The sequence below is a fragment of the Terrapene carolina genome, unplaced genomic scaffold (assembly GCF_002925995.2).
Source record: "Terrapene carolina triunguis isolate 2854851 unplaced genomic scaffold, T_m_triunguis-2.0 Scaffold35022, whole genome shotgun sequence".
NCBI lineage: Eukaryota > Metazoa > Chordata > Testudines > Emydidae > Terrapene > Terrapene triunguis.
In genome coordinates, this window is record NW_020699373.1 from 1,308,058 (window position 1) to 1,320,261 (window position 12,204).

Below are 12,204 nucleotides of genomic sequence, written 5' to 3' on the forward strand. Positions count from 1 at the left end.
ATAAATTCTTTCTATCTAGATACCTTCATGATCCCCATCACCACAGCATCTCACTGCAGTCTGAAAATTCATATCAAAGTGTGGTATTCACAATTTGCTATTTAAAATGTTTCAGTCCTCTAATATGAAAGCCTAAAACCATACTATGCGAGTGAGGTAATGAATCACACATGACAAAAAGTGAATAGTAAAAAACCAAAGCCGATAGTTCATGAAAATTAGTCTAAAAATTGTTTGCTCAAACAGTTCAATAACTACGTACTCATTGAAAGAAACTCAGGGTTGCTTCCCGAACAACTTGTTTATCAAACAAAGGCTACATTTGTATTTCACATTTTTTGTAATGAATGATCAGCTTTAATTGATTAACAAGTAAACATTAGCACTGGTTTCATGGTGTGGCAAAACTACTTCACAGCTTTAGTAATTGCAGGAAGAATCCCAAGAATCCAAGGTCTCCCAGAATAGAAATTTTGTACAAATATAGCTACTTTGCCACAGATTTACATCCCCATAAAATTGCAGAATATCTGAAACATGGTAGCTAATTTTCATGTGCATAATTTTGTGCTTTGCCACTTTAGCATCAAAGACAATAAAAACAATAAGAAGTGGCATTACATTTTATAGGCCGCTGGAGAAGTCTGTCCATGTTGGAAAAGAATAAAACTAACGTTCCCCACCCTGCAAGGAAATGTGCTGTTCCACATTGTCCGCATCCACAGGATTGATGTCCATTTCATTTACAGTAGGCTGTTTGCTGAAGCTGTGCTGCATACCCACTCTAATGTAAATAATGTCTCCAACTAGTAAATAAAGTGATCCAATGATAAACAGAAAAAAGTGAAAGAGATTCAGAAAAGCACTCTGCCAATAATAATGCATGGTCATCCAGAAGCAGCACCCTGAGCATTTGGGAAGAGAAAGCGCCTCCCAGTTCAACCAGGATAGAATGGTTTGCCAGCTCTAAACCCTACATTCTAAAGACAATCCCAAATTTTCCCACTCCCATCCCCTAATTATCATTAATTATTATTAGTATTATTGCCATTTTACCACCCGCCCTGAAAAACACATGAGCAGTTTTGAGTTGCTGGGTTTTTGAAGACCGCTCTCTATTTTTATTGCTTCACCTTATTCTCTCCCTTCAACTCTGAAATCTGCAGATAGATTTGTGTCTCAGTATTATTAGTCCATCTGGACTATGCTTTAGTCACTGGCTAGGTCTACGTGGCCCCACAGTTCGGACTGCCCGGGTGTGAATTGCAGCGTGCTCTACTGTCCTGTGCTGTAACTCACCCATGTGGATGCTGCTGGCACAAACTCAAATGTACCTAATTTGTGTGAACTAGTCCTGTTCGAAAGAGAATGATGTTAACATGAACTGGGGAACTTTTAGTTTGCACCAGCCGCATCCACAAAGGGGAATTACAGCACAGTAGGTTAGTGTGCATTGCAGTTCACACCCCGGTAGTCCGAACTGCAGGGCTGGGTAGACAAACCTCTAATCTGTCCCAGTGCAGATCTCAAGAGACCAGTACCAGCTATGCAGAAAGTTACTCTGATATGCTCCAAAGGACGTGGCATCTAGCCATTGGCTGTGGGGAGAATTTTTGCCGTGTAGGCCCTATCTGGTTAGTGGAAGGTATGGGAAAGGCATAAAATAGGAGGAACCCACAGAATCTTTCCACCCCTCCAAAAATGAGATATCTACTGCTACAGTCTTGTGCCAAGGGTAATTTTAAACTATGGAGAATAGTGTGATTCTGCATCCATATAATAATGCTACTTAGCATTCATATAGCACTTTTCATCTGTTCAGCTCAAAGCACTTTTCAAAAGATGGGGATCATTATCCCAATTTTACATACGGGGAAACTGAGAAAGAGAATTTAAGCCAAAATTTTATGTGCCAGCTGATTTTGGCTGCCTCAATTTTTGAAACATCAATAGGATCTGATTTTCAGAGGCACTGAGCATCCACAATTGCAACTAAATTAACTGGGATCTACAGGAGCTCAGCTCCTATGAAAATCATACCACAGGTGTCTCAGGCTGAGCACCCAAAATCAGAGGTACCCAAAATTAGTAGGTGCTTTTTGGGGGGCAGGGGGGGCGCGAAACGTTGACCTATGTGACTTTCTTGAGGTCACACAGCGAGTCAATGACAGAGCTAGGAATAAAACACAAGTCTCCTGTCTCCGCAGAGTCCCATCAACTGGGCCATGCCATCTCCATTAGGCAGATGGCAGATGTAAGGGAATAGTTCTTTTCTCTCAGCCATATTCAAAAGCAAGCACTATACAGTGAAAAAAAATGGAAGACACAATTCACCCCTCTCCATGCTTATTTGTGCTTATGCTAATAGATATGATTCTAGCCTGCAGATTTCCACCCATTGACATATGCATGTCCGGTAAGTACACTCCCACCAAATAAAGAGGGGGGGGGGAGGGAAGGCAACTCATACAGAAACTTAATGAAGTGGGTTTACTAATTCTCTCTTAGATTAGAGGCTCCCAAGTTTCTTAGGGCTTTGGGAAAAGAGATGTAATCATTATATAGAACACTGGGTCCAAACCAAATTTGAAATCCCGTCCCCATTATAACAACTAGTAATGCCCCATCTACAGTAGGCATCTGTCCCAGTATGCAATTCACTACAGAACAGGCTGCCTCTTGAGATCAATCACATAAGCCAGAAGCAGCTGCTCTTGCTCCTTCTGCCCCTCTCTCTCCAATTCTTTGGAGCCATGTCACTAAATTTCAAACTATGCATTTGTTTTATTACTTTATGTTTCAATGGCGCTAACAGGCGAGTTGGTGTCAAGGCTTAAGCTGTAACCTGTAATAGTTGAGCGGATAGCCCTGAAGCCTTCCGATTGCAGAGTTGTTTAACTAATAAAATTAATTTGCCTGCTTAAAATGGAAAATCAAGACACGATGTTTCGATTTTTTAATAAAGTAGGTTGGCGTAAATGAAAGGAGCTGATTTGTATGCTGATTGGCCTGGTGTGGAGCCAAACTGCAGATAGTTTGGCCTGAAGCCACTCTGAGTTGTTTCACTCCTACTCTTCCCCCAGTCCCTAGATTGCAAAATGAAAGAACAGCAGTGAAGAAAAGGAAGTGGGAAGGGAAGCAGAAGCAGAGTCACGTGGCATAGTAGCCATCCAGCCATAGTAGTCAGAACAGGCTAAGAATAAACTACATCTTAAAGGTATTGTAGCACCAGTGAGATCTAATATTATTAGTACTTTTATTTCTTCTCTCTTTTGCACTGGGAACTGATTCACATTTCTGTCTGAAACCCTTCTGCCAGGTGGTTATCAGCAGCAAAAAGGGCAGAGTTCAATATATCCACATGTCTGCAACGCACCAAACGAACAACAGATGAACCCTGCAAAGCACCACGAATTCCCAACAGGCCTTGCAGACCAATGACCAGACTGAAGAACACCATCCAACCAAAAGTCAATTGTGTGAGTCACAACTTTAATGCCTGTTTGCCCCCCAGTATAAGGGGTATCCCACAGAATTAATCTTTTAGGGCCCAACTGGAGCTTTTAACCAAAGCCTTAGCATCCTGGAGCTCAACCATGCAGAAAGTTACACGGCTGTTACACTCCTTCAAGAGGCTCACTTCCCTGTGTGGCCAACTCACTCTACTGACCAGTGTTGAAAGGGAATAAGGGCTGGGTCCATGGCGCTGCCTCCTTCTTGCTTTGGGGCGACTTGTGCATCTCGGCCCACCACTACAGAGGGTGCACAAAGAGGAGAGGATTCTTTTTCACTCATGCAGGAATCAGCAACAATCTAATTCTCAATGAAATGCTCACAAACAAACATGTACTTTGCATGTCTCATGTACAGAAATCGCTTGTCTGTTGTGGTCATTCCTATGGGATTTTTTTTTTTTTTAACTCAAACCACAAATTAAAAGAAAAACAAAACAATGACAAACCCCTGTGGTTTGTTAACCTGAATCATGTAAATATCATACATTTTCCCCCTTCAGAGAAATGAACCATCAAACCCTGGAATTGCGTGGGGGGGGGGGGAAGGGGGCGGAAATCAAATCTTCCCAAGCTACTGAGTGAAAGCCAAACAGAGCTCTCCTTGATGCATGCAAGTTACCTAGTAGTTACATGTGCATATCTTCTAGGCAGAATTTAACCCTGAGTTTTTATAGCAGCAAATCTGACGGCTATGAGACTAGAGTCATTAGAGGTGTAAAAGATCAATGAGCTCATTCATTCCCTCTTGAAAGTGCAGGATATAGTCTATATAACTATCTAGAGCTCAAATTATTTGTATACTTTTTTAAGCACCTTTGTTCCAAAGGATTCCATAGAGTTTTACAAACAAACACAGAGATCACTTCAGGCCCAAAACAGAGAGCAACCGACTCTGAGGTGAATCAGAGCACAGCATCACAAGTTTAGGACAGAAAGTGATAAAGGATGCTGAATGCAATTGGAACAGCAGAAGGAATTTGTAGGTAGGCAGAATAGGAGTTCCCAAACAATGGAAAAAGCCATTACTCAAAGTGAAACGAGGATTGTTAATGACTGGAAATGGCTAGGACCTCAGTTTAGATTATCCAAAAGATGGCACTTGTACAATCACATGCCTCAGAAAACTATGCTGACACACTGGTTTGGTTCAGTACTGGCTGAGACAGAAGAGCACCACTACTGAATTACTGAGGCTACTTTGTATAGCACCTTGTATTCCTTGGAGGACTCACAACCAGGTAGTTATTAATCCTGACCCTGCTTACCACATAAGAGAAGAGGTGTTGCTGCAAATACAGTTTAAAATAAATCACATCTTTTGTCTTATGTTTCCTAAGAATCACTTAAAATTTGCCAAGTAATTACCATAAATATTTACTCATTTTAATTACTGAACCAAAGTATTAACAATATTTACAACGAAAGATGACATCCATAAATATAAAACTAAATATATTGCCAAGTACAGGAAATGGAGTAGTAGTAAATTACTAAGAACCGCTATAAGTAATTCTCAAGCACTAACTGCTACTACAAATTTCTTGTAAAAAGGACAAATTATTGTGCTACAGCTAATAATTTCAATAACTAACTTCATGCAGTTGCAATCTGTGTAGAAGGAAGGATCAGAGAAATATGATTTATCAGGGGGTAGCCGTGTTAGTCTGTATCTACAAAAACAACAAGGAGTCTGGTGGCACCTTAAAGACTAACAGATTTATTTGGGCATAAGCTTTCGTCGGTAAAAACCTCACTTTTTTTTTTGATGCATCTGAAGAAGTGAGGTTTTTACCCACGAAAGCGTATCCCCAAATAAATCTGTTAGTCTTTAAGGTGCCACCAGACTCCTTGTTGTTTTTGTAGAAATATCATTGTGATTCATTTACACAACTGAAAGCTGGGCAAGCACAGCACCCTTAAGATGCAACACAGGAATAAATAATGCTATATCCAAAATTAAGTTATATAGAGTCTGATTCTGAATGATTGAAATCAGTGGGCATTTTACCATTGACTCCATGGAAGCAGGATCAAACCAATGATAGATAAGTATCTTACTGTTACTACAACACCTAAATTGATAAATATGCTATAGTAGTGTTTCTCAAAGACTGACACTGGTCCCTGAGAACTCCCTGACACAGTTTAGGAAGGCAGCAAGCCGGTCCCGGGTATCAAAAAGGTTGAGAAACACTGTGGTATAGCAACAATTTTTGCTCTGTTTTAGGATTTCAGTTCAGATATCAAAAGTCCATGAGGAAGAAAGCTCTTCTGAGGATTCTCCTGGCTTCTTAAAATACAAGTGCAACCCCCTTCGAGACCAGTTAACACATCCTGTCTGTCACCTATGACTTATGTCTGTTGTGTTGCTAGAAATACTAAATAAGGCCATCCTGAAGCTGTGCCATAGGGGTGAAGAGAGTGAGGACAAAGGAACTGAGGGATTACCAGTAGATTTCACTTAATTTCAGAAACTAAAATCCTTCCAGGCAATTATTCCATCAGCTAGAGCACTGCATTATTCTGGGAAGGCCTGTGTGTGCCCCCTCTTAGTTATACTTGTGACTGTGCCTGACAGCCATTACATTATCGGCAAGAGAAACCATCTGGATATTCAGAGCAGGGGGGATTGTGGGAAAGCTGATCATGTTACCTCAAACATTATAATCACTATGTAGTGGGAGATATTGCATGTGACAAGTTTATATAGAGTATGCAAAAGAGGGAACCAGATGTCTCAGGGGACTGATCATGGGATATTGGGCATTCAACTTTTAGGTCACTGATTCAATGGCAGCCCCAATCAGTTCCAGTGAATAAATGTTTTTTAAAAATAATAGTTCATCGTACCTACAGCATCTGATCCTAGTAGCTTATGTGAAATGAATTGTGGTCTTAGATCCTAGTTGAATGTTTAGATCACAGTGGGTAATAATTGGTTCTCTTCTTGAGCGTCTCAAACAATGCCTCTGATTGGTACAGGAACCATACTATTCTCTCTCCTACCAGTCTAATCCTTCCCGGTCATCCTAGAAGGCTCCTATCATGTGACTTCTGTGCAAGTTCTATTATGTAGCCCTTAATACAAGGCTTCCCTTAACCTCTTTAATTACTTGATTTCATGTTATTTCTCAAACAATGCAATATAACATCACACAAATGTTTCTCAAACCTTAGATACCTGTGTATACACATGTATCTATGTGGCTAAACATTACTGGAAAGGCTTCTTCCATGTACCTTAGGAGGATCACAGCAAAGAGTCCCTTTGCTATGAACCTTTGGAGCCTAGCAGCTTGGGCTGCACACTCTGCAAGCTTAGTGAAAATATCTACTGTGTATGCTCAGTATATGATTTTCAAAGGCACTTAACTAGGTCAAAAAACCAACTTTCTCCAGAAAAAGTATAGGCACTTTTTCTTAGTGAGGCCAAATTCTGCTTTCATCTCCTGTATCAGTGTTAGAGATGTTCAAAAAAAGCTTGCAAGAATCTGTATCTAATAGAAAAATATATTTCTAACCCTCCTCTATCTTGGGTGGAGGGATAGCTCAGTGGTTTGAGCATTGGCCTGCTAAACCCAGGGTTGTGAGTTCAATCCTTGAGGGAGCCACTTAGGGATCTGGGGCAAAATCAGCACTTGGTCCTGCTAGTGAAGGCAGGGGACTGGACTCGATGACCTTTCGGGGTCCCTTCCAGTTCTATGAGATAGGTATATCTCCATATATTTATTTATGCTCATACTTTAAAATAAAAATAGCTATTGGGCAGAGACAGAGCACTGAAAAATCCAGCCGCATGTAGCGAGTGAGAATGTCAGAAAGTCGGATGAATAAAAATTGGGGGTTAGAACAGAAACCGTTATGCAACTTTAATTATAGCTATCGCTGCTGCTGCTCTTACTATAATAACAGAGTTTGAAGTATTCTAAAAATGTTAGATTTTGACAGTGCTCTAACACCATGAAATGTGAGTGACTTTATAGACTCCATTCACTCTCTAAGAGATGTCATGATATACATTTGTTCTGTGACAGAATAAATTGGTGGGTGGTAACAATTGGTATTCTATTGCGACACTCTATGGTTCAACCCAGACCAGCAAAAGGTTTTGTCACTGCCTGCCCTGTAACCTGTTCAGCTTTGATCCAGCATCCTAAGACTAGCAGGATGTTCACAGCACAATAGCCTCACTCTGACTTGCTCGTTGGCAGACATTGCAGGTGGTGTCATAAGACAGAGTTGGCCTGCGATTGCTGTGTGACAGTTGTCTTTCCTTTCTTGTCTGGCATTTCTCTGAGACCAGGCCAAGGCGATTTTCCTCAAAAGTAGATGTTCCCTCTCTGACAAGTCTTCGCCAGTTATCCCTGTCCTGGGCTACTGTCTCCCAGTGTGTGGTGTCGATGCCACATCTCTTGATGTTTATATTGAGGGTGTCTTTAAAATGTTTCTTTTGGCCACGCCGTTTCCTTTCTCCTCTGGGGAGTTGTTTTGGTAAGCATACATCAGGCATGCACACATAGTGCCCACTCCATCTCAGCTGGTGCTGGATAATCAGGGCCTCAACACTGAAGATGTTGGCCTCTGAAAAGACACTGACATTAGCGAGATGATCCTCCCACTTTATGTTGAGGATCTTCCAAAGAAAGTGCTGGTGCTGGCATTTCAGGTATTTTCTATAGGTCACCCAAGTCTCACAGCAATAGAGGAGAGTTGGGATTACCACAGCTTTATAAACTAAGAGTCTAGTATGTGTTCTGATGTTGTGATTGTTGAACACCTGGAGAGGCAGTCTGACTAAGGGAAGGCCAGCACAGCAAATTCTGTGCTGAATCTCGACGTCTATGTCTTCCCTCTGAGAGAGATGGCTGCCAAATTAGGCAAAGTGTTCTATAAATTCCAGTTCTTCTTTGTTGATGTAGATCTTCCTTGCTGGGTGTGATGATTGACTGGCTGGTGGAGAACTTTTGTTTTGTCGATGTTCAGAGTTAGCCCTCCATTAGTATTATAGAAGTGTCAGGCAAGGCACTCAGAAAGACTCAAGAATTCAGATGCTCAACCCATGGCACTTCTGGTCACTGCCACACACACACCCATACCCACTTCTCAGCCTGCTGCAATGAGACAAATGATCAATACAAATTCTCCACAAACCCATACTTGTTAACAGCTGCCATTCTGAAAGTGACAGGACTAGTCATCGGTGATCCCTTGAGGTCGAGGATGATCTCTTTCACAGGTTTTATTTTTCACGGGTGATTTGAACATCTCTTAGATCCTGTGTACTTTCAATGACAGTCTAGGAGGTGCCACTGTTTTGAGCGGGGGGATTGCCAAGTTATTTTGTTCTTGGTCGTGCTCTGCACATTTGCTGAATAAAAGGATGCCATTGGAATTGGTCTTGTCCACTCCTTCCTTCCCAATGGTGCTACTCCATATGTTAGAATCTCAGACAACTCTTGTGTTAAAGTCCCCTAAGAGGATTATCTTATCTGTTTTTGGAATAGATGACAAAATTTTATCAAGGTCAGCGTAGAAAGATTCTTTCTGTTCTTCTTCAGCGTCAAGAGTTGATGCACATGCACTGATGATAGTGGCAAATGACTTATTGACCAATTAGATGCAGAGGGTCTTAAGGCGCTCATTGATGCCGACGGGCAGCTCAGTCAGGTGGTTGACTAGAAGGTTTTTGATTGCAAAGCCAACACTGGTTTTCCGTTCCAGAAGAAAGTGCAACTGCTGCCCTCTTCCCTCAAGTGGCCATCTTGTTTCGCTGAGAGCAGTGATGTCGATGTTGTACCTTGAGAGTTCTTGGGCAAAAATTGTTGTTCTGTGTTTATCCAGTCAGGTATGGTGGGATAGCCTATGTTTAGGGCACCTTTTCTAGCCCCTTCCCCATATGGGGTGAGCAGAGGGGTTCCTAAAAAGGCCTGCTCAGTCATGACTGCTGCTGCCAAAAATTACCCTCAATTCCAGTCCAGGGGCACATGACAACCATCTAGCGGTCACCGCCTGCATGTGGGTCTGTGAGTAGGGATTTCTAGTGATCGCTTCACCTATTCCCATCGCCATTCGCCCATTGCCGCAGAACTTTTATGGGTAGGGGTGGGGGAAAAGTTCTTCCTGTGAAAGAAGCCTGTGTGTGAGTAGTTTAATGTGGGGGAGCTGTTGCGCACCAGCAGTCACACAAATCTTGGCTGAAGAAGCACCTGTGTCCGGTAGCAAAGAGATCCAAGACTACCAGGGGTTTCTCCTCCATTGCAGCCTTCGTCCACCTTCCTAGCCGTTGAGAGGTGATCCTGCTTCATCTGCCTGTTCTGCCGTTGAGGTCTGTAGGATTAGTAATGAGCTCATTAAAATGTAGTATATCAAGATACTCTGCCCATTCATTTCCCTGTCTTTCTGGGCAGTGTTTTAGGGTTAGCCAGTTCTCATTCCTGCCGTAACACTCTGCGGTGCCAGCTCATTAATTGTTAGCAATATGATCTGTAGCAGAAATAGTCCAGCTCTTTAGATCAACAGTCCTCTGCATTAGAACTGGTTGTGAAATTTGATTTTTCTCCCTTCTCCCGCACCAGCCTAAAATGTTCAGTTTTAGTGAAAAACTGAAAACCACAAAGTTTTCAGATTTTTCAGGTAACCCACACCAAAATTCTATGAAAATTTCTATTTTGGGACACAGCCATTTTCCATCAAAATAGATTCGATAGACATTTTTTAATTAGCTGTATTCTCCACCTTGTAGGATGAGGCCCTCAGCAAATATGTGGCCTGATTCTGATCACACTTACAGCAATTTTATACCAGATAACTCCATTGACTTTAATGGAATCACTCATTTGCACCAGTGTAAGTGAGAGGAGAATCAGGCCCATTTATGTTCTGTATTGTTTTAATTAGATGTATTCATCCTTTGGTGGATTAGCACCTTGCGCTCCCTAAGAAATACTGTACTATAATGCCCACTATCTGTACTGACCGGTGACCATACCATGCATCATTCTTCCCAAGAAAATTAGCCTAAATTTACATTGCATATCATGAAATGAATGTCTTTCTTCCTGAGCGTGACATGGCCCTTACTCTTTTGTCCTTGGTGACTTTTTACTTTGGTATGTGAAATAAGAGACATCCTGAAATTTTGCCACAAATGTGAATTACAAAGAATCCAAACATTACAGAGGACAAAAAAGCTGAACTAATATAAATACTTTTTTTTTTTGTTTATGTTTGGTTTCGTTGCCTCAGCCCTGTTCCGATTTCAACAGGCACTGGTAGCAGATGTAAGAAAATACCACAAGAAAAAATGTTCTCATCGTATTTTCAGCATGGCCAAAAGCAAGGGAGCTCTGGTAATCTTGCATGAATGCCTGACCTCTCACAATTTCCATCCTACTCTCCAGTTCAACAAGGTTCAGCCAAAGTTGGATAATTCTCAAAAATCACATCAAAGATCTGAGGAGGTTTATCTAATTGCAACTATCACTGAAAGGTTCAAAGACAAAGGGCTATTACAATCTGACTGTGGAAGATTTCAAACAATTTTTAGTAAGATTTTAAATGCACTGAAATTACCTACCAACTCCTTTATCACAAGTGGCATAGCCTTTGAACATAAAAAAATAGGAAGTCATGCCAGATAAGTGACATTTGGCATCTTTACTATATTAGGCTTCAATCCTACAACTCTCACTGATATATTGAAATCAGCTGGACTTATGTGAGTAAAGGCTACATGAGTGAGAATGAGCTGCAGGATTTTTTTTTTTAATTGAAAGTAAACAGAATTGTTGACAGTGCAAGTTCCTTTCTTGTGTAACACACTGGTCAAGTGAATCATCGTCACGCTCTACATGGTCCAACCACTAAAAGAGGTTTATGAATTTGTTGTTGCTGCTTCTAAACTAAAGGACCAGGTATTTTAGCCCATGAAGTGGGGGTTCATGAGTTTAGATCAATAGGTCCCAAATTCAATCCCTGCATGTGACCCATCAGAGAATTCTTACACCTGTGTATGTAATAGAGAAGACCAGATACATAAAATAAGAGCTTATCTCAGTGCAATTCAGTGGGAGGTGTGCACATAACTCTTTGGGGCTCCTTTGAGAATCCCAGCCTTACAGCAATGTAGGTTGCTGGTTACATAGTGCATGAACACAGCACTGGTATTTTAAAAGTTATACCAATTTGGTTTTAATCCGTTTATCTCACTTGCTCCACCTTTCCTCAGATAGATGAGTTGTTAACTTAATACAGGCAAAGTCTTACTATGATAGCTATGAAAGCAGGGTGAATACTCTACATGTGCTCAGGCCTGAGAAAACAAAGCACACAGAGAGTAAAAGTGTTTCTTTCATGTAAAGTTGGGATGAAATGCAGTTGAGATGAGGAAACAGCATCCTCAGTTGAAATGTGTCTTTTAGGCTGAGGCAGTTGTTCAGTCAAGCCACTTCTGGCTATTGCTGTGTCAAGCCTGGTGGGAGTAAGCAGCAAATTCAACTGCCCTCTTATGCAGGGTTTGGCCAGGTGGAGTCAATCAGAGCACAGACTCATAGGCCAATCCCTATTTATGGCTGACATGCCCACCTTTCCTCTTCCATGCTTCCTTTTGGAGACCTTCCATCTCACCATGCTATGAATGGTGAGTGGATTCCCCTTATTTGGGACCTTCACTGCTTTTGCTCTATCCCAA